This window comes from Capricornis sumatraensis, chromosome 17 (genome assembly GCF_032405125.1).
Source record: "Capricornis sumatraensis isolate serow.1 chromosome 17, serow.2, whole genome shotgun sequence".
NCBI classification, from domain to species: domain Eukaryota; kingdom Metazoa; phylum Chordata; class Mammalia; order Artiodactyla; family Bovidae; genus Capricornis; species Capricornis sumatraensis.
In genome coordinates, this window is record NC_091085.1 from 25,995,462 (window position 1) to 26,018,384 (window position 22,923).

A 22,923-nucleotide genomic window follows, 5' to 3' on the forward strand; every position below is an offset into this window, starting at 1 on the left:
GCAGTGCCACACACAACACAAAGGGCTGAAATTTCCTGGTTACGATGCACTTTTTGGTACCTTATTGGTCGAGTCTTTATGTGTTGATTATTTATCACGTGCACAATGTGAGATTAGGGAAAAAATCAAAACCGAAACCAAAAAACCCACACACTTCAGACTAACTTTGGTGTTGTGTTGCAATTCCTTTGAAATTTCTACCTGTCACAGACTCCCAGTTAATTCTCTAGACTGAGTTCTTGGATCTGGACTAGGGCAGGTGGTCTTGTATCTCTCTCCTTCTCGCGGGCCTCGCACCTGGCATCTCAGTCTACTTGCTCTCTTAAAGAAGAGCGCAGAGATCTGGCTCAGGGCCCGGCAAGGAGAGAACACGTTAAGTCCTATATTTGGTGCGTGTCACATTCCAAAATCTGCTTCTGGACCAACCTCTGCAGAGTCAGAAACTTACCGAGAGACCTTGTGAGCTTATGGTTGGAAAAAGAAGGATAAAAATCATTGAATCTTCATGACAAAAATGGGGACAGTCTGCTGCTTTTCAGAGAAATCAACCAAGGTTCTCAAAATTCAATGTAAGCACAGCTATTATTTTTATTGAAGTATAGTTGATTTACAGTGTTGTATCCGTTTCTACGTACAGCAAAGCGTTTCAGTTATACATGTATATTCTTCTTCATGTTCTTTTCCATGTGGTTTTCTTGTGGTTTATTACAGGGTATTGGGTATGGTTCCCTGTGCTACACAGTAGGAGCTTATTGTCTAAAAATATGGACCAATGCTTCACGAATTTGTGTGTCATTCTTGTGTAGGGACCGCATTAAGCTTCTCTATATTGTTGCAATTTTAGTATATGTGCTGCCAAAGCAAGCACCGGAACAATTATTTTTTAACAGATTTGTTTTTTTTCACTATGTATCATAAATAAGAGGTATTTTCTCAGTCAATATTTTCCTTTTCCAGAGTTTGATGGTGTCTTCCTGGTTTCCATGATGCTAAATTAGCCATCCCATATTTAGTGCAGGCCCACATGTTGTTGTTGATGTTCAGTCACTCAGTTGTGTGCGACTCTTTGTGACCCCACAGACTGCAGCAGGCCAGGCCTCCCTGTCCATCACCAACTCCTGGAGCTTGCTCAAACTCATGCCCATTGAGTCAGTGATGCCATCCAACTATCTCATCCTCTGTCATCCCTTTCTCCTCCTGCCTTCAATCTTTCCCAGCATCAGGGTCTTTTCCAATGTGTTGGCTCTTAGCATCAGGTGGCCAAAGTATTGGAGCTTCAGCTTCAGCACCAGTCCTTCCAATGAATATTCAGGGTTGATTTCCTTTAAGATTGATTTCTTTCAGGATTGACTGGTTTGATCTCCTTGCAGTTCAGGGGACTCTCAAGAGTCTTCTCCAACACCAAAGTTCAAAAGCATCAATTATTTGGCACTCAGCTTTCTCTATGGTACAACTCTCACATCCATACACGACTCCTGGAAAAAGCATAGCTTGGACTACACAGACCTTTGTTAGCAAAGTAACGTTTCTGCTTTTTAATGTGTTGTCTAGGTTGGCCATAGCTTTTCTTCTAAAGAGGAAGCGTCTTTTAATTTCATGGCTGCAGTCACCATTTACAGTGATTTTGGAGCCCAAGAAAATAAAGTCTGTCACTGTTTCCATTGTTTCCTCATCTGTTTGCCATGAAGTGATGGGACTGGATGACATGATCTTCTTTTTTGAATGTTGAGTTTTAAGCTAGTTTTTTCACTCTCCTCTTTCATTTTCATGAAGAGGCTCTTTAGTTCCTCTTTGCTTTCTGCCATAAGGGTGGTGTCATCTGCATATCTGAGGTTATTGATATTTCTCCTGGCAATTTTGATTCCAGCTTGTGCTTGCTCCAGCCTGGCATTTCTCATGATGTACTCTGCATGTAAGTTAAATAAGCAGGGTGACAATATACAGCCTTGACGTACTCCTTTCCCAATTTAGAACCAGTCCATTGTTCCATGTCTGGTTTTAACCGTTGCTTTTTTACCTGCCTACAGGTTTTGCAGGAAGCAGGTAAGGTGGTCTGGTATTCCCATCTCTAAAATTTCCCACATTTTGTTGTGATCCACACAGTCAAAGTCTTTGGTGTAGTCAATGAAGCAGATGTTTTTCTGGAATTCTTTTGCTTTTTCTATGATCCCACAGATGGTGGCAATTTGATCTCAGGTTGCTCTGCCTTTTCTAAATCCAGCTTGAACATCTGGAAGTTCTCAGTTCATGTACTGTTGAAGCCTGGCTTGGAAAATTTTGAGCAGTACTTTGCTGGCATGTGAAATGAGTGCAATTGTGCGGTAGTTTGAACATTCTTTTGCATTGTCTTTCTTTGGGATTGGAATGAAAACTGACCTTTTCCAGTCCTGTGGCCACTGCTGAGTTTTCCAAATATGCTGACATAATGAGTGCAGCACTTTCACAGCATCAGCGTTTAGGATTTGACATAGCTCAACTGGAATTCCATCTAGCCATTCCATTCTTCCACTAGCTTTGTTTGTAGTGATGCTTCCTAAGGCCCACCTGACTTCACATTCCAGCCAGCTCTAGGTGAGTGATCACACCATTGTGGTTACTGGGACATGAAGATCTTTTTTGTACAGTTCTTCTGTGTGTTCTTGCCACCTCTTCTTAATATCTTCTGCTTCTGTCAGGTCTATATTGTTTCTGTTCTTTATTGTGCCCATCTATCTTTGCATGAAATGGTCCCTTGGTACCTCTAATTTTCTTGAAGAGATCTCTAGTCTTTCCCATTCTAGTGTTTTCCTCTATTTCTTTGCGTCGTTCACTTAGGAAGGGGATATCCACGGCACATGTTCATTTTGACTCTGAGAGAAAGAAAGTGGAAACTCTTAATGAAGTGAGAGAAGTGTTTCTTCTCCCACTAATGTGTTTTGTGGTCAAACTTCATTTTCAGAAATAGAACAATACAGGACTTCCCTGGTGGGGTCCAGTGATTAAGACGTCACTTCCACCCCAAGGGGAATAGGTTCCATCCTTGGTCCAGGAACTAAGACCCTGCATGCCACATGCAAAAACAAAAACATTTAAAAGAAGTTGAACAATATAAGGAAGCAGATGGGTATGTTCTAGGCTCTGGGTTTCTCTCTGATACTCCAGAAGACTTCTTACCTCCCTGCCCACCCTTCCATCCCCTTCTCTTCCCTGCTCTTCTTCTCCAAAGAGGCTTTATCTTTCCCTTCCAAGATAAGGTAAATCACGGTCCTGTCCTTCAAATAAGGAACAGTTCTGTCTCCTTGGGCTGCATCCATACCCATTCAGTGATGTGGAACTGCAAGGCAAGCCTGGGGGACGTACCATGTGCCTCCCAACAGCTGAGCCCTGGAAGCTGGGATGCGAACACAACAAAACCAGTACTCCTTCCTCCTCCCCAGCTGCTGACGCCAGAGACCCAGCGGGAAGGGGGCGGATCTGGTTCCTGGCTCCTCCTCCCGCCGGAGACACCGCCCCCCCCATGGGGGAGGGGCGGATCTGGCTCCTGGCTCCTCCTCCCGCCAGAGACCCAGCGGGGAGGGGGCGGAGCTGGCTACTGGTTCTTCCTCCCGCCGGAGACGGAGACGCCCCCCCCCACGGGGGAGGGGCAGAGCTGGCTCCTGGCTCCTCCTCCCGCCAGAGACTCAGCGGGGAGGGGGCGGAGCTGGCTACTGGTTCTTCCTCCCGCGGAGCTCACTTCCCATTCGACCTTCTGACCTTCCGATGGCTGTCACGTTCAGGAAGCAAGCTGAATGCAGGGCAGATGGTACTTAAGCCACTCTTTCTTCTGAGTTACTTATTCCGGTCAGAAGGCAAGGACAGAGGGAAGGCTTTTCTGCTGGTCCCCGGAGCCACCTACTGCTCTGGGGCAGCACCTCCCCTATTCCACAGGGGTTTGGTGGAGGGGCACAGGATTTGCAGCAGTGTGGCTATCTCAGAAGATAGGCTGTGTAGATACTCTCATCTCAGTCTGTTACAAAACTCTTGCTCCTCTCTACCCTCTTCACATCCTTATAGTAACCAGGGGTCAGGAGTTGTAGAAGAGGTGCTGGGGACATCTCTGTGAATTTGCTGAGAGAGGTCTGTCCCAAGCATCTTCATTTCAGGTACCTTTTTTATTTTTATTTTTGGCATCTCAGTTGAAATGGAGGCAGAAGGGGTCTTATTCTACTATCTCATTTCTCAGGGACTGAATGAGATTCTGTAAGTGAAAACCTTTAGCATTTAGGACTGATTCTGAAGCTGCAGCTCCAATACTTTGGCCACCTGATGTGAAGAGCTGACTCACTGGAAAAGACCCTAAGGCTGGGAAGGATTGAAGGCAGGAGGAGAAGGGGGTGATAGAGGATGTCATGGTTGGATGGCATCATCCACTCAATGGACATGAGTTTGAGCAAATTCTGGGAGACAGTGAAGGACAGAGAAGCCTGGCATGCTGCAGTCCATGGGGTCACAAAGAGTTGGACCCAACTGAGTGAACAGCAACAAGTGAAAATCAAGTGTGAAGAGATCTCTGTCAACTATAAAATTCTATGCAGATGTTACTTGTTACCATCATCATTATCTGCCAGTCTATGGAGACTGATGGACTCTTGTTACAGCCACTACCAGGAAATAGTAAAAAGCCCTTTCCAGTATGAAAGTGTACATTCTGGAAACAATGTTTAAAGCCCCGGATTATTAGTGAGTGATAATCTTTGGTAGGGGGCAGTTAATTTCCAATCTTGTATCAGAGGCAGTGGGCAATGGTGAGTCGTGGGCTGTGACTGTGGGGTGAATACTAATTGCCCTCAACTCTGTTGCCCGATTCACATGGGGTGAGGGCAAACAAGAGCACGTCAAGTGACTGTCAAACAGTGCTGCTGTTTTCAGAAGCCAGGAGAATTTCAGTCAACATTTAATAACTAAGGCAATGAGAGGGGTGGAAGGGTGCGTATTCCAGGCATAATATTGCAGCCTGGTTGTGCAAATGGAAGGGAGAGGGACTACATGAGGTGTGTGTGTATGTGTGTGAGAGAGAGAGATATGTGGTGTGTGTGTGTGTGTGTGTGTGTGTGTGTGTGTTCTCCGCCCAGGTGGCTTAGTGGTAGAGAATCTGCCTGCCAAGCAGGAGAAGCTGGTTCGATCCCTTGGTTGGGAGGATGCCCTGGAGAAGGAAATGGCAACCCCACTCCAGTATTCTTGCCTGGAAAATCCTATGGACAGAGGAGTCTGGTGGGTTACAGTCACGGGGTCACAAAGAGTCAGACACGATTGAGAGATTGAGCACAACTCTGTGTGTGTGTTATGTATGTGGTGTGTGTGGCATGTGGGTTGTGTGTGTATGTGGTATGTAGTGTGATTTGTGTGTGATGTGTATGTGGTATGTGTGTGTGGTGTGTGTGTATGTGCACACTGGCTTGTTTACCTGCGGAGGGGGAAAGGTGTCTTCAGAGCACTAATTGACATTTAATTGCCCTATAGAAAGCTGATGGGAAGAATGTCTTGAGCTAAATTTGAGTTCAGGTTTGAGCAAAGTGAATGTTGAGTCACACTGGATTCTTTCAAAACCCGTTTCTCATCATAGAGGGAGTCCCTGCATGTGGTGTAAAATGGAGATGCTATGAAAGGCTCGCAGAACAGGGGCGGTGGATTTCCATTGCCATCTTGGCTGCCTGAGTTCACACTTGCTCCATCTAGTTCCATCCTTGTCCAGAGCAGGCCTCCCCTCTTGTGTTGTAACCAGCCTCCAGGCTCACATCTTGCATGATCTGGGGCCAGGCAGTGGCTTGGAGACGTGTCATTGGAATAGATGCCAGGAGTTTCCTCAGGAGGTGGGTGGGGAGGCAGATGTGGGGCGGTGCTGGGGGGACTTGGGGTGTAGATCAGTGTCACTTTGAGGTGGACATCTGTAAGTGACATGCCAACCTCAGCCATGGGTGGACCTCACTGTGGGGCAAGGAGAAGAGAGCTCCGCCACTGTCAGCCGCCTGCACCCTGACAGGCGGGGGCAGTCAGGGTGCTGCTTTCAGAAGCCAAGAGAAATTCAGTCAGCCGACCTTTTCAGGTGGGGCTTGCAGCCTCTCCTCGTCACCCTCTGAATCCCTGGTGGTGTCTTGCATCTTCTGCTTGGCCTGTGGAGCCTTTTCATCCTGTCTTGCTTAGCCTTAAACTTTTGTTCTGTTAGCATATGCCAGAATCTTCCTGCCTGAAATCAATCACTTGCCTCATTTTTCTTGTTCTATCAAGTGCCACTCATGCCAGTGTACCAGCATAGGCTTTTGTGAGTCTAGTTAGAGGGAGGAACACATGCTGATTAATACATTTGAAATACCCCATATGGATAATTTAAGAGTGAAAGCCCCTCACAACACCATCCCTTAGAGATGTTTCCATTAGTCATATGTTCTTCCATGTTATTCTAGGCACATAATAACACAGGCAAATAAGACATGCAATTATGTCTGTGTTATTTTCAAAAACGGGGTCTTACTACTCAGACTCTTCTGCATCGTGTCTTTTTCACTTAACACATCTTGGACAATTCTCTGAATTGTGAGCCGTTAGATCACCCTTAGAATCTCTAGGGGGAGGAGGAGAATTGTATTTCGGGAAAGCTGCTCAGGCAATTCTGGAGGTAATCCTCCCCACCCCTGCTGCTGCTGTGTGACCCCTCTGTGATGAGGACCCTCACTCTTTCACTTGGTGCCCATGGGGGCTGTGCTTGATGATGTATCAGCATACTCACTGTCACTTCTTTTGGTTTAGAAAGTGTCTGCTGGGACTTCCCTGGTGGTCTAGTGGTTAAGACTCCATGCTCCAAATGCAGGGGCCCCAGGTTCAATCCCTGGCTGGGGAACTAGATCCCACATGCTTCAACTAAAGCTCCCAACGTGGCAACCAAGACCCCACACAGCTAAATAAATAAATAAATAATAAAAAAGTGCCCTCTAACCTCTTTCAAAATCTCCCTTCCTGGGACAGATAAGGAGTTTAAGATGGCATGTACACACTGCTAGGCTCCCTAGGTTGTGGTAGTTGTAAAGAACCCACCTGCCAAGGCAGGAGATGTAAGAGTTGTGGGTTTGAACCCTGGGTTGGGAAGATTCCCTGGAGGAGGGCATGACAGCCCACTCCAGTATTCCTGCCTGGAGAATCCCATGGACAGAGGAGCCTGGTGGGCTACAGTCCATAGGGTCACAAAAAGTCGGACACGACTGAAGCGGCTGAGCACGCACACATGTGCACACTGCTATATTTAAAGTGGGTAACCAAGAATCTACTGTATGGCACAGGGAACTCTGCTCAGTGTTACGTGGCAGCCTGGATGGGAAGGGAATTTGGGGTAGAATGGATCTAAGAATATGTATGGCTGAGGCCCTTCGCTGTCCACCTGAAACTATCACAATATTGTTAATCGGCTATACTCCAATACAAAAGAAAAAGAAAAAAATCCTCCTTGCTCCCTCCCTTCCTTCTCTCTCTCCCTCTCTGCCTCACTCCTTCCTCATTTATTTATCTCTTTATAATAAAAAAGCCACCGAATATAAAGAATATTATTAATGTGGAAAAGAACCACAGACCGTCTGTTCTCTACCTTCCGTTTCCTGTAAACAGACCCCTAACTGAGCCTGGATCACCCCAAGGGAGGAGACACCTTAAAGATGCCCACCGTTGCTGCCGGACTGGGGAGAAGCCTGGATCCGGGAGAGTTGGGGGGAGGGGGGAGAGGGGAGAGAGCTCTGCAGGGACCCTCCGGATGGAGCCGAGGCTTCTCCGATTCCTGGAAAATAGCCTGTCTCTCCTGCCGCTGCTATTAAATCTCTCTCAAGATGCTTCTGTGCTTCTCTCTAAAAGCATAGAAGGAAAGCAGCTCTGGTTTGCCTGTGCTTTCACCGCAACACGAACCGGGTTGGGGGAGGGGCGCCAAGCTCACACGTGGCTTTCTGCCCTCCGCCCCTGTCAGTTGCCTGATGGCTGGTATTCTTGCCTTTAATCATCAGCCTTATATGTCTGCACTGGGGGTCGTGCCTGTATCTCAGTGCAGCCTCCACCATGACAGAGCCTCGGTTACAATCCTCACGGTCAGGGGCACCATTACAGTTTCAGCTTTTCCCAGAAAGCAGAGGCCTAGTTCAGCAAATATCTCTCTAACATCAATATTCTGTCTCTGGCTGATCAATAAGGAAACATTTTTGACAAGTCTGATGTTTGGCTTTGAGGAGGAAAATGACCTGCTTGAGCTGGGAGGGGAAAGATTTATGTGCTGCTGCAAGACCTTGGTTTTCACCCTGAGCTTGTGGAAGGAGGTTTTAGGGGAATGGGCACTTGGCTTCTTTTGCCTCTATGACAACTTCTGTCTACACGAGCTTTTTTCCTTAGGTGTAAATACCAAGGCTAGTGGCAAGCATTACAAACCGTAACACCAGCAATCACAAAGGAAAAAAAAAGAGGCTTGCTGGAAGAGTCAAGGACATCCTCCGATTTTCTTAGGAATAAGGGATGCGGTTATATTACAAGGTGTCAGAAGGAGTTATTCTGACCCTTGAATGGAATTTCCATTCAGGAGAAGGTTAATTTCTTTCTTACACCGCCTCTGTCTAGTGTTTTATTTTGTGACTTCCCTTTTCATCTTACCAATAAGGAATTTGAGGTACTGATAGGCTTGGTAAGTCTCAAGGAGCAAGTGGTATTTGAAACCTTTGTTCAACTGAGCATTATGATAAGAGTCTCTGTTAGTCTCAATTTTCCTATTCCTGCTGGGCTTGAGATCAGAAGATAGTGAAGACATCCGGGAGAATTTCAGCACAGAGGCAGGAGACCCACAGAGATTTGGGAGTGCCACCTCCCTGAGGTAGTTTGGCCTCACCCTACCCTTAGCTGGTGGTTCTTGGTACAAAGAACCCAGGGGTGATGCCCTGGATCAGCCATCGCACATCCTGTTCTCTAGGAGCTTGGGAGGCAGGCGAACACACCATAGTCAGATAGAATCTTAATTGTGGGCTTCCAATTAAATGGGATGTACACAAGGTGTTTTTTTCACTCCCAGAAGACATAGTAGGGAGTCTGGGAGGAATCCGTCTGCTGCTTGCAAGTGTATACTTCTGAGAGGTTTAGAGGAAGAGCGTTCCCTCTGGGGGCCAGACCAATTCCAACTCTGAGGCAGATATATTGAAATGATTGACCGGGAGTGTAGATACCTATTCAGGGCCTGAAAAAAGAAAGCCAGGGCTTAACAACTAAGAAACTAACGGAACCTTGTTAGAAATCAATGCTTTAAATGGAATTGAGCTGGTAGATGAAGCCTCAGCCAATCAGGGTGTGTGGTTTGGGCAGCTTTGTTTATCAGCTCCGAGTCTAGTTTTGTTCAGTGATAATCTGATAGCAGTTCTGCACGCTGGTTGGCTGGAGAGGCTCTCTTCTACAATGAGAAGATAATCAATCATGCTACTGGCTTTTGTCTTGGTGAAAGTATTTAGATTTCAACCAGCTGGTAAGCTGCCTCAAGGCCACCTGCTTGACTGAAAAATAAAGCATCGGTCCCCCTTTGCAAGGAGAGGGGAGGAAGTACTGACTTGTGTGATAATTTTAGGTGGATGATTAAATTTGGCTTCTTAGGCTCCAGCTGAAAATTCAATTCAGATGACTGGTTTTTCTTTTCATACACCGTTGAGCAGTCCTGTGTACTGCCACGGCTAATGTTCCTGGTGCTGATTTTCCCTTCATTTTAACAAAGCACAGGATCCCTGGCCCACTCTCTATTTCACGTGCCTCCTGGCTACCAGATCAAAATGAAGAAATGCACTCTTTTTGTGTAAGTTAAGAATAAGACTCTTAGGCGGGCAAGCTCAGAGAGGCTCTCCAAGGAGCAAAATTGCTCTGTAGGAGAAAATCAGAACTGTGATGATTTCTCTAATGATAACTCATAAAATATACCAGTCTCCTCTGGTGTATTTCACCTCTACAGGGCAATTGGTTATGCATCTGGCACCGTTTGACTGAAACATCTCAATCTCTGATGCCACAGGAGCAAATGGGTTCCATGTGTTTGAGCTGGCCCCAGATTGTAGCAGTGTTCTTGACTCCCTCATTTCCCACATTGAATCCATCAGCAAATCCTGTCATTCTAGCTCCATAACATTTCTCTGAAATTTCTGTTTCTGTGCTTCCTCTCTAAGTACCACCCAGTAAAAGCCTCCATTATCTCTTACCTGGGCTCCTGCCGTCATCTCGTAAGCTGTTCCCTTGTGTTCATTTTTGCCTTCCAAAATCCACTCCTCTCACAACAGCTAGGCACCTTAAAAAAAAAAAACAACTGGTCACGAATCCCACTTTATTAAAAACCTTTAATAGCTGCCCATGATAGTTATATCAAATGAAGCTTTCCAACAAAGTCCTCAGGACCTTATGAAATCTGGCCTCTGCCTGCCTGTCTGCGCTCATCTTACACCTCTCTTCCTCTCCCCCACCCTGCTTTTGCTGTGTCTGGCGAACTTCAAGTTCTCTTCCACCTGAGGACCTTTGCATTTAGGAGTTCTCTGTGTCCAGACTGTTCTTCCCCTAACCAAGGTCTTCCCAGGATGTCATCATTTTTATTCTGGTTTCAACCCAAAAGTCAACTTCTCAGAGAATCTTTTTTGATTAAAGCAAATGAAAATAGTCTAGTATTATATTGATTGGGCTTCCCTCGTGGCTCAGTGGTAAAGAATCTGCCTGCCAATGCAGGAGATGCAGGAGACACGGGTTCGATTCCTGTGTTGGAAAATGCCCTGGAGAAGGAAATGGCAACTCACTCCAGTATTCTTGCCTGGGAAATCCCATTGACAAAGGAGCCTGGCCGGCTACAGTCTATGGGGTCCCTAAAGAGTTGGCCATACTTAGTAATTAAACTACAAAGTATTATATTATCCTATTTTATCTTCAAAATAGCACTAACCACTACCATACATTTTTTCTTGTGTATTTGTTTATTGCCTGTCTCTTTTACTCAGTTCAGTTCAGTTGCTCAATCATGTCCGACTCTTTGTGACCCTATGGGCTGCAGCACGCCAGGCTTCCTTGTTCATCACCAACTCCTGGAGCTTGTTTAAACTTATGTCCTTCGAGTCAGTGATGGCATCCACCCAGTCATCTTCTGTTGTCCCTTCCTTCTCTTGCCTTTAATCCCTCCCAGTATCAGGGTCTTTTCCAATGAGCCAGTTTTTTGCATTAGGTGACCAAAGTATTGGGGCTTCAGCTTCAGAATCAGTCGTTCAAGTGAATCTTCAGGGTTGATTTCCTTTAGGATTGAATGGTTGGATCTCCTTGCAGTTCAGGGGACTCTCAAGAGTCTTCTCCAACACCGCAGTTCAAAGCATCAGTTCTTTGGTGCTCAGCTTTCTTTATGGTCCAACTCTCACATCCATACATGACCACTGGAAAAAGCATAGGTTTGACTACACAGACCTTTGTCAGCAAAGTAACGTCTCTGCTTTTTAATATGTTGTCTAGGTTGGCCATAGCTCTTCTTCCAAGGAGCAAGTGTGTTTTAATTTCATGACTGCAGTCACCATTTACAGTGATTTTGGAGCCCAAGAAAATAAAGTCTGTCACCATTTCCACTGTTTCCCCATCTATTTGCCATGAAGTGATGGGACTGGATGCCATGATCTTAGTTTTTTGAATGCTGAGTTTTAAGCCAGGTTTTTCACTCTCCTCTTTCATTTTCATGAAGAGCCTCCTTAGTTCCTCTTTGCTTTCTACCATAAGGGTGGTGTCATCTGCATATCCCGAGGTTATTGATATTTCTCCTGGTAATCTTGATTCCAGCTTGTGCTTCATCCAGCCCATCATTTTGCATGATGTAATCTGCATATAAGTTAAATAAGCAGGGTGACAATATACAGCCTTGATGTACTCCTTTCCCAATTTGGAACCAGTCTGATGTTAAATGTCTGGTTCTAACTGTTGCTTCTTGACCTGCATACAGGTTTTGTAGGAGGCAGGTAAGGTGGTCTGGTATTCCCATCTCTTTAAGAATTTTCCACCAATTGTTGTGATCTACACAGTCAAAGACTTTGGTGTACTCAATAAAGCAGAAGTAGATGTTTTTCTGGAACTCTTTTGCTTTTTCTATGATCCAGCGGATGTTGGCAATTTGATCTCTGGTTCCTCTGCCTTTTCTAAATCCAGTTTGAACATCTGGAAGTTCTCAGGTCACATACTGTAGAAGCCTGGCTTGGAGAATTTTGAGCATTACTTTCCTAGCATGTGAGATGAGTGCAATTGTATGGTAGTTTGAACATTCTTTGGCAATGACTTTCTTTGGGATTGGAATGAAAACTGACCTTTTCCAGTCTTGTGGCCACTGCTGAGTTTTCCAAATTTGCTGGCATATTGAGTGTAGCACTTTCACAGCATCATCTTTCAGGATTTGAAATAGCTCAGCTGGAATTCCATCACTTAAATTAAAGAAAGTAGGGACAAACACTAGTGATGCTTCCTAGGGCCCACTTGACTTTGCACTCCAGGATGTCTGGCTCTAGGTGAGTGATCACACCATCATGGTTATCTGGGTCATGAAGATCTTTTTTGTATAGTTCTTCTGTGTATTCTTGCCACCTCTTCTTAATATCTTCTGGTTCCCTTAGGTCCATACCATTTCTATCCTTTATTGTGCTTATCTTTGCATGAACTATTCCCTCGGTATCTCTGATTTTCTTGAAGAGATCTCTAGTCTTTCCCATTCTATTGTTTTCCTCTATTTCTTTTCACTGATTGCTGAGCAATGCTTTCTTATCTCTCCTAGCTATTCTTTGGAACTCTGTATTCAGATGGGTATATGTTTCCTTTTCTCCTTTATCTTTCACTTCTCTTCTTTTCTCAGCTATTTGTAAGGCCTCTTCAGACCATTTTAATTTTTTGCATTTCTTCTTGGGGATGGCCTTGATCACTGCCTCCTGTACAATGTCATGAACCTCCATCCATAGCTCTTCAGGCACTCTATCAGATCTAACCCCTTGAATCTGTCTGTCACTTCCACTGTATAATCATGGAGGATTTGATTTAGGTCATGCCTGAAAGGGCTAGTGTTTGTCCCTACTTTCTTCAATTTAAGTCTGAATTTGGCAATAAGGAGTTCATGATCTGAGTCACAATTCACTCTCGGTCTTGTTTTTGCTGACTATATAGAGCTTCTCTATCTTTGTTTGCTAAGAACATAATCAATCTGATTTCGGTATTGACTATCTGGTGATGTCCATGTGTAGAGTCAGCTCTTGTGTTGTTGGGAGAGGGTGTTTGCTATGACCAGTGTGTTCTCTTGGCAAAACTCTGTTAGCTTTTGCCCTGCTTCATTTTGTACTCCAAGGCCAAATTTGCCAGTTACTTCAGGTGTTTCTTGACTTCCTACTTTTGCATTTCAGTGCCCTATAATGAAAAGGACATCTCTTTTGGGTGTTAGTTCTAAAAGGTCTTGTAGGTCTTCATAGAACTGTTCAACTTCAGCTTCTTCAGCATTAGTGGTTGGGGCATAGACTTGGATTACTGTGATGTTGATTGTTTTGCCTTGGAAACGAACAGAGATCATTCTGTCATTTTTGAGATTGCACCGAAGTACTGCATTTTGGACTCTTGTTGACTATGAGGGCTACTTCATTTCTTCTAAGGGATTCTTGTCCACAGTAGTAGATATAATGGTCATCTGAATTATATTCACCCATTCCAGTTCATTTTAGTTCACCGATTCCTCAAATTTTGATGTTCACTCTTTCCATCTCCTGTTTGACCACTTCCTTTTACCTTGATTCATGGACCTAACATTCCAGGTTCCTATGAAACATATCCTTTTTTAAAAAAAAATTATTTATTTATTTATTTATTTATTTTACTTTATTTTACTTTACAATACTGTATTGGTTCATGTCAATGTATGAAATATATCCTTTACAGCATCAAACTTTACTTCCATCACCAGTCACATCCACAACTGGGCGTTGTTTTTGCTTTGACTCCATCTCTTCGTTCTTTCTGGAGTTATTTCTCCACTCTTCTCCTGTAGCATATCGGGCATATACTGACCTGGGGAGTTCATCTTTCAGTGTCCTATCTTTTTGCCTTTTTACACTGTTCATGGGGTTCTTACGGCAACAACACTGAAGGTGTTTGCCATTTCCTTCTCCAGTGGACCATATTTTGCCGGAACTCTCAACTATGACCATCTGTCCTGGGTGGCTCTACCTGGCATGAAACTATAAAGTTTCATTGAGTTAGACAAGGATGTGATCCATGTGGTCAGTTTGGTTAATCTTCTCTTCTGTGATTGTGGCTTTCATTCCGTCTGCCCTCTGATGGATAAGGATGGGAGGCTTATGGAAGCTTCCTGATGGGAGAGACTGACTGTGGGGGAAACTGGGTCTTGTTCTGATGGGCGGGCCGTGCTCAGCAAATCTTTAATCCAGTTATCTGTTGATGGCTTGTGTTCTCTGCCTGTTGTTTAGCCTGAGGCCAAATTATGGTAGGGGTAATGACTATAATGGAAACCTCCTTCTAGAGGACTTGCGCAGGCACTGTTGTATTCAGTGCCCCTGACCCCACAGCAGGCCACTGTCGACGCACGCCACCACTGGAGACTCCTGGACACTCACAGGCAAGTCTGGCTCAGTCTCTTGTGGGGACACTGCTCCTTTCTCCTGGTTCCTGGTACACACAAGGTTTTGTTTGCGCCTCCAAGAGTCTGTTTTCCCAGTTCTATGGACGTTCTGTAATCAAATCCCACTGGCTTCCAAAATCAAATTCCCTGGGTGCTGTCAGTCCTTTTGCCAGATCCCCAGGTTGGGAAATCTGTTGTGTCTCTTTTACCAGAATGTATTAATAGGATCTATTACAATATGGACTTTGCTGTGTTCAGAGCATGCCCAGTGCCTAGGATTGTGTTCCACTGAATGTGTGCTTAGTCGTGTCTGACTCTTTGTGACCCCATGGACTGTGGCCTACTAGGCTCCTCTGTCCATGGGATTCTCCAGGGAAGAATACTGGAGTGGGCTGCCATTTCCTCCTCTAGGGGATCTTCCTGACCCAGGGATTGAACCTGTGTCTACTGCCTTGACAGGAGGATTCTTTATACCACTGAGCCACCTGGGAAGCCCTAGTGCCTAGAATAGTGTTTTGTAAATAGCAGGTCCTTAGTAAATGGTTATCTAGTAAATGAACGAGCCAAGCCTGGCAAATAAGAGGTTTTCCTCAGTGATACAGCAACAGGATGCTTTTGGTGTGGCCCTATCAAGGGTTAGGGAATGAGGCTAAATGGCTTTTTGCAGGTTTTCTTTTTTTTTTTTTTTGATCCATATTCTGATCTTCTAAGCTATCTGATGTTTTCTGAGACCCAGTGTCTGTGATGCTGTTAAATGTACTCAAACAATGACAACCTCTTATCTTGAGGAGGTAAGACATTGACCTCACTCTCGCTGATCTGATCAACTGAAAAGTAAAATGTGCCATTAATTTTAGGATCCATTATATGTGACATTTTTGTCTTGCTAAAGGTTAGGGGTCAATAGGAGAATTGGAGAAGCCTGCTAACCAATGTATCTTTATTCACATTTGGAAATTAGTTGACCCTGGGGACAGTCTGTGTTCTCACCCTGAGCTGAGGTCTAGGTCTTATTTTTCCAGGAAGGGCTGGTGTCTATGCTTTGTCCTCAAGTGTCTAAAACATCTTATTCATGCATAAACAAAGGGCAGGCATGATTCAGACAGGATGAATCCCTGAACCCACAGACAGGAGAAAAATGTAGAGTCGTGATACTTGAAACATTTCTCAGCCTCTGCTGTCAGTGCTGGTACCCACTTCAGCACATTTCTGAAATGAACTCTGCTAAGGCTAGGTCAGTGACACCATAAAAAAGGATTTTGCAATTAAAAAGGCTTAGAGGGATCACTGGCAAGATGCACCCCCCCTTTTTTATTTTAAAAAGAACAACAACCAAAAACCAAGTCATTTAAAGAAGTAAACTCAACAGGAGTATTCCCTGAAGTTTTACCCCCAGTCAAAATGAAGGCATTCAGGCAGAGAAGAGCCACCATTTGAGAAACTCTATATGGCGGGTTTTAGAACTCAGGCTTTGCTTGGGAAGCTGTTTTTATTATTAAATTTTGGTCATGCTGTGCAACATGTGCCATCTTAGTTCCCCGGCCAGGGATGGAACCTGCACCTTGTGCGTGGGAAGTGTGGAGTCTTAACCACTGGACTACCAACCAGGGCAGTCCTGGGGAAGCCATTTGTAACGTGATGAAGGCATCTGTATGGTGACTTCAGTGGTCCTTAAAGTTTGATAACCCACAGAGAAAGATAATAGGATTAGGAAATAAGATATAGATAGAACAACTAATTGGAAAAGTCCTACCTTTTATGAACAGCTATAAGTTTTACTGTTTTAACTTGCTAGATTGATGGTAGTGATTTAACATATTATAATACAAGAAAACAATCACTCCCACCAAATCACATAATATTCAATGTACATTTACTATTTTGATCCATCCAGATCCTCAGGATTTAGACCTTACTGGCTGTTTAATAAATTAGCCAAAATACCCCAACTCAGAAACAAAGAAATGAATGAAAAAGGAGCAAGAGTCATTCGTGTCTGGGGCCCTCGTGGTATTCCAGAGAAGCAGCTATTTTCCTGAGCCACCCTGTGATGATAAGTGACTACTGGAGTTGACTTGAGTTCAGCCTCTCTCTCTTGAAGGGAAAGCAGTTAAGATCCATAATGAGAGATTATCCTAAGGGAGGAGCTTTAAATCAAACAGTTGACTGGTTCTGATAGTTTGCAATTACCAGGACCACACACATACAGAGCAAAAGTGACCGTAACTCTGTGAGGAGACAGAATGGGACGTTTAGAGAGTATTCGAGCTGGAAGATCTCAGAGAGCATCCAATCTTTGCTTCCTCCTTATGCCAACAACAAGGCAACTGAGACCTGAAAGGGTTAAGTGATGTACCAAGTGCCACACAGATAACTAATGACAAAGTGAGGGCTGCTACTTGAGTGTGGGGAACCACAGTCTTTCTAGACAGAATTAGAAAAAAGCCCCATTGTTTCTAATGCTTATTATATAGTCTCTTCAATGCCTTTCTGTTACGAGGTGGCATATATTTGAAGAACTGTGGCATCTGGATCTTTTTCTCTTTTACTCTTACCTGTCTGATCTTAGGTAAATTGTTTAACCAGTCTGGGTTCCTGTTCCCTGATCTTTGGAAAGTACAAACATAGGCAGTGGTGAGCTTTAAAAACAGTATGTGCAAAAGCTAGTGTACAGTACATAGCAAATGGTAGCTGTTCTTATTATATTAGAGGAAATATTGTTTACAAGAAAAGAGAGTGGGCACTGGAGTCAGGCTGATAGGCTTCGAATCCTGCCTTCACTTCCTTGTTCTGGGATCTGTTTCGTTCTTTAAGCCTTGAGTCCTTCACTTTTAAAATGGGGAAAGCAAAATACTTACTTCATAGCACTACCATGGAGATTATTTCATGGTACGTGTGTAACTGCACCGCATGCTGAAAAGTTTGATAAACATTGGCCATTATGATAATTATCTTAAACTTTGCTATAGAGGATATAGGGCAGGGTCAGTAGACTTCATTTATAAAGGATCAAATAGTTAATATCTAGGGCTTTGCATGATGAAAGACTTCTATTGCAAATACTTACCTCTGCCATCGTGTCAAGAAAGCAGCCATAGAGAATATGGAAATGAATATACATGACTGTGTTCCAATAAAACTTTATTTACATAAATAGGCAGTGGGCTCTACTTGGCCTGTGGGCTGTACTTTGTCAGCTCCTGAGAGAGGGAAGTTAAGAATTCCTATTCTATGATTTCTCAAGGAAGGTGTCTGTTCATGTAGGTGAAGAATCGGGTATCATTTTTGATGGAAAGAAGAACTAAATGTCTCCTTTAGGCACACGTTTCCTATCTTCAGACCCTGTTCGTGGCAGGCTTTTCGAGTAGCAGGGCAAGAGTCTCTTTTTTCCCCCCAACCACAGCTTGCTTTCTCCTACCACACAGCCAGCCAGTTCATAAAGAGACAACCTAAGAATCACCTCACAGTTAGACCCACACTGTCCTAGAATTTCATTTCATGACGTCAGAGTACAAGATAAGGGATATTACCTGCAAATGCTGTTTGGTTCTGATATTGGCATGAGTTGCACAGTTCGCTAGGGGTTTTCAATTTTTCTTCTTCCTGTCCATTGAATAGCAGCTGGATATGCTTTGCTTTGAGTCCTAGGGTGCTTCATGAGGAGAAGGTCTTCAGAGACAAGCTATTTTTGGTTTTGACACCATTCAATGATCTTTCTCCTGTTGTTCCTGAACCCAACAAGTGGAAGGTCAGGTGCTCCCCTTCTGGAGATGATTAAAGGTGGTACTTTGCTCCAGAGTGGAGGTTTAATCTTATTAATTTGGTACCAGAGTACATCTTTCTGGCAGAGAAAAGAGAAATTTAATATTGGCCACTTTCACATACAGAATCCAGACAATTTATTTCCTACCCACTGATCTAGATTCTGGGACTGTAGAAAAGAAGCATCTTAGGAAGCTGCAAAAATTAGGGAGTGGACTCTGATAAATAAACATTCAGTTGCTGTATAAAAAACACAGTGCCACTGTTTACAATAGCTAGGACACGGAAGCAACCTAGATGTCCATTGGCAGATGAATGGATTAGAAAGTTGTGGTACATGTACACAATGCAGTATTACTCAGCTATTAAAAAGAATACATTTGAATCAGTTCTAATGAGGTGGATGAGACTGGAGCCTATTATACAGAGTGAAGTAAGCCAGAAAGAAAAACACCAGTATAGTGTATTAATGCATACATATGGAATTTAGAAAGATGGTAATGATGACTCTATATGTGAGACAGCAAAAGAGATACAGATACAAAGAACAGACTTTTGGACTCTGTGGGAGAAGGCGAGGGTGGGATGATTTGAGAGAATAGCACTGAAGCATGTCTATTACCATATGTGAAATAGACCACCAGTCCAGTTTGATGCATGAAACAGGGCACTCAAAGCCGGTGCACTGGGATGACCCTGAGGGATGGGATGGGGAGGGTGGGGGAGGGGTATTCGGGATGGGGGACACAGGTACACCCATGGCTGATTCATGTCAGTGTATGCTGAAAACCACCACAATATTGTAAAGTAATTAGCCTCTAGTTAAAATAAATTAATTAATTTAAAAAACCAAAAACACAGTGCTAACAAGTCTAAATGGTAGTGAGCTAATCATTAGGGTGAGGCTGTCAGACTTTATTGGTGATCCAGGGTTTACTGTTCCCTACAGAGCATGTGTGAAAGTAAGTATTTTGGGGAAAAAAAATCACGTCTTTGTGGTCTCAGCAGAAACCTGTGACTAGTTTCCCCTGGTTAGAGCAGGGAAAGACAGTTAAAAGAATATCACAACATTTAGTAGAAAAGGAAAATTCTCCCATATTTCTTTTTTTTTCATTATGTTTTATTATAGAACATGGACTGTAGTTTCTTGTGTTCTCTCACATTTATGACAGTAAAATACATTATTTCAGGAGCTACATAGACAAATATCGATAATTTTCCCAGAATCCTCCTTACTGTAGAGTTTTGACTCTCTTGGGGGCAGGGCATCAAATCTGTCATCTTTAATCAGAGTTCTGGGAAGCTAGGATATCACCTTGCCAGTTCTCAATTATGGAAATGTTTATATTGTTTTAATTATGTGAATAGTGCTTCTATAGGTATTAAAAAATATTTATTTTCTTGAGCATGATTTCATTTTGGTCTATCCAGACAACAGTTGTCATGCCTTCAAAATGGACTCATTTTATATTGCATTTTTTTAACATGTTACTTTCTGATTTCTGAGGTAACATTTAATGATCTATGAAATTGTTTTTTATTAATAGGTGATGAATTAGTGTACAGTCTTCTTAAAGGCATTTATTTTTCAAACAGAAGATTCTGTGAGATACAGGGTTTTCACCCAGAGAGATGACTTTTCAATTACGTATTTGATGTAGAGGAGACCTCTGTGTAGGGAGGTGGTGTGGACTGTTGGATTGGAGAACTTTGTCTCCTCCTCTCTGAAGCCCTCAGACATATTACTGCTGCTCAGCCATGACTAAAGCCAACAGGTGGGACCAGGGTCACAGACAGGCAGGACCAGACAGAGCTGAGGCAGAGGTGAACAGACAATGTTGGGGAGCTCATGAAGAGGGTTTCCTCTGTCACGTCAGACGTATACAACATGTCCAAAGGGTTAGGAGTCCTTATAGACTGTCAGACGCGGCGAAAAGGCTGGATTGGGTGACCTTTAAGGGTCAGTGGTGGGCTGGGTGGGAAGGCTGTCTGTAAGATGTTTGAGGGAAGCATATACGAAGGTAGTGGAGATTTCGCAGTTAAAGAAAGGATGAAAATAAGGCTCTATCTGGGGGCAGTAGCAGAGTCAAGCCAGGAAAACAGCATGAGGAGAAATGATGCTCCTGGCAGCCTTGCCAGTGACGCAACTCACAGAAGAGCAGGGGCTGGAACCCACGTCGCCTGACCCCCAGCCTTGGGGCCGTTTTCCGTAGAAGAGGAGCATTAGGATATCTGATGACGGAAGGGAAGGACCAGTGGAGGCTGCGGGCGGATGCTGCAGAGGCAGTGGCTTTTGAGAGAAAGAGACCAATTGTCTCTGAAGGTGGAGAGGGAAGCCCCAAAAAGGTGGATAACAGGGAAATGGAGGCAGATGGAGGACCAATGCCAAGTCGTCACGCTTCTCAGGAGAATCCATATTAATGGTAAATGAAAAATCTTTCTCTCCCCCCACCCCCTACACACACACACACACACACACACACACACACAAATAGTGAACAATAGAAATTTAGTAATTCTTACTTGGGCTGATTCTTTCCCTTTTCAAGGAGTAAATTGTCAAATGATTGCTATGACTTGGACTTACGTAGGGAGAGAAAATTGTTCCCATTTTTCTATTTAAGTCTCTTTTAAATCAGGACAATTTTGGTGCAATCCTTTGCCAACAGAATGCAGATTATAGATTGTTGTGGAGCTGGCTGTATTTCACGAAGACAGGAGATCACCACCCTCCCTCCCTCCCTTTCTTCCTCTTACGAACTGATTTCTAAGTTTTGAGTACATCCCAAGACTAGGATCTATAAAATAGCCTTAATGATTTTACCAGAACTTGTAGACATTACAAGCTACCTCTTTAAGGTAGGATAATACAAATAAAAAATATACCAGTTCTATGCTAGAATCAGGCTTGGGGGCCTAGTGGATAGCATGGACATTTCGAAAATTTTCTTCCAATGCTATTTTGGTTTAGTTTGTTAGGAAGTTCTAGGGGAAAAATTATGGGTGCTTTACAATCACCATAAATGACCCACATTCCTTTAATTTCATGTTGATCCTGATGACAAGCCTTCATTCCTGCTTTCCCTGCTAACTCTCATCTGCAGTTCAGGACTGAGAGCTAAGCGCTAAGATGATCCTCCTTTTATATTTATAATCTCAGGATAAATTGTAGATGCTCGACATGAACACATAAGTTCATGTTTATCCAAAGTTCAAACATCCAGAGAGCTCATATTAGCAGAGTGTGTTTCTAAAAGTGCTGGGCAGTGATGAACAGTTTTCGTAATTGTCACCCAAGGCTTAGACTGATCCCGAGGGGCCGCCTGGATTATCAAAGAGAGAGTCCTTTTTGTTCGGTTTCCGTATTTGATTTCTTTCATTTGATTTTCTCATTTGCTGAAAACAGAGGATGGTTTATTAAACCTCAGCCAGGATATTTGATTAGCGGGGGCACTGCAAGTCTAGCCGTTGTGTCTGAATGGTGACAAAGAGAAAGCAAATCCTGCCAGTTCTCTTTCCTGAAGAGGGTACTGGGATGGTGAGAAAGTCCCTTCGTTAAATGTGAAAGGAGAAAGGACTTGTCTCGCCTACCTTGCCAGCCACCTGAGTTCAATCACAAAAGGAGACAACGCCACACAAGAGTTAACTGCTAACACCTGACTGCTCCTGCCAAACTGGACGAGCGGGCTGCGTGTGCCTGCTTCCTTGGTCTAATTACCCACTGAATGCCAGGGTGGGAGCCCGCTCGGCAGGACACCCTGCCCTGCCTGCTTGAGCGCTTAGGCTGAAACACTCCTGGTTTTTAATCCTGTCCACAGCCCCGTCTTCTGTTAGTTGTTATTTTCCTTCCTCACCTCTGGACACTTCAGCACATTCACTGGAAACATCATCACAGGCGAACTTGGCTTTGACAGAAACCTCTCTGAAATGATTTTTTTACCCCTGTTCTGGCTTGCACTTGAATAATTCTCCATCAACAGCACGTCTGATTGAGTTGGCATCACAAACCCTTTTGTATGCTATTTTTTTTTCTTCAAGAAATATTAAAGTCTGAATAAAATTGGAATAGCTGCCTGGTAATGATCTCATTATATATAAATACAGAAGTGCTCGCAGGGGAGATAATGACTCCAAGACTCAGGTATGCGGCGAATTCCTATTATCTTGCAAGGAGTCAGCCCACAGCTGCCCTCCTCCACCACTCCCCCACGCATCCCGTTCAGTCTCAGGTTCAAGTCGCAGAGAACGAATGGCTGATTGAAGCTGGGAATAGGGTTTTTTTTTTTTTTCTTTTCCCCTTCATGACATATGTTAGGAGATGAAAGGAACCTGGGCTGTGTGTTTACTCTTCATTTGGGAGTTTCACATGTTCTGATTGATAGGGAAGACAAAAAAGGCAGAAGGGGAAACATTTGGTGCTGGCTGCAAAACATATCCATTCTCAATGTGAGGTTGCCTCGTCTGGTGAGGGTAATTGTGATGAGGCTAGCTCTGGGTAGAGATGCTACTAAGAGATTTAAAAAAAAAAAATCACAGCT

The 22,923-nt window shown here is 43.8% G+C and overlaps 2 non-coding genes across 2 annotated transcripts; one reads left to right on the top strand and one right to left on the bottom strand.

The window, feature by feature from the left end:
* Positions 1 to 758: 758 nt before the first annotated feature.
* On the bottom strand, positions 759 to 868 carry LOC138094220 (U6 spliceosomal RNA). The gene has a single exon (XR_011146248.1). It is a non-coding gene; the product is annotated as a U6 spliceosomal RNA (small nuclear RNA).
* A 5,912-nt stretch (positions 869 to 6,780) lies between these two features.
* TRNAL-CAA (transfer RNA leucine (anticodon CAA)) lies at positions 6,781 to 6,853 on the top strand. Its single transcript has one exon. It is a non-coding gene; the product is annotated as a tRNA-Leu (tRNA).
* Positions 6,854 to 22,923: the final 16,070 nt, after the last annotated feature.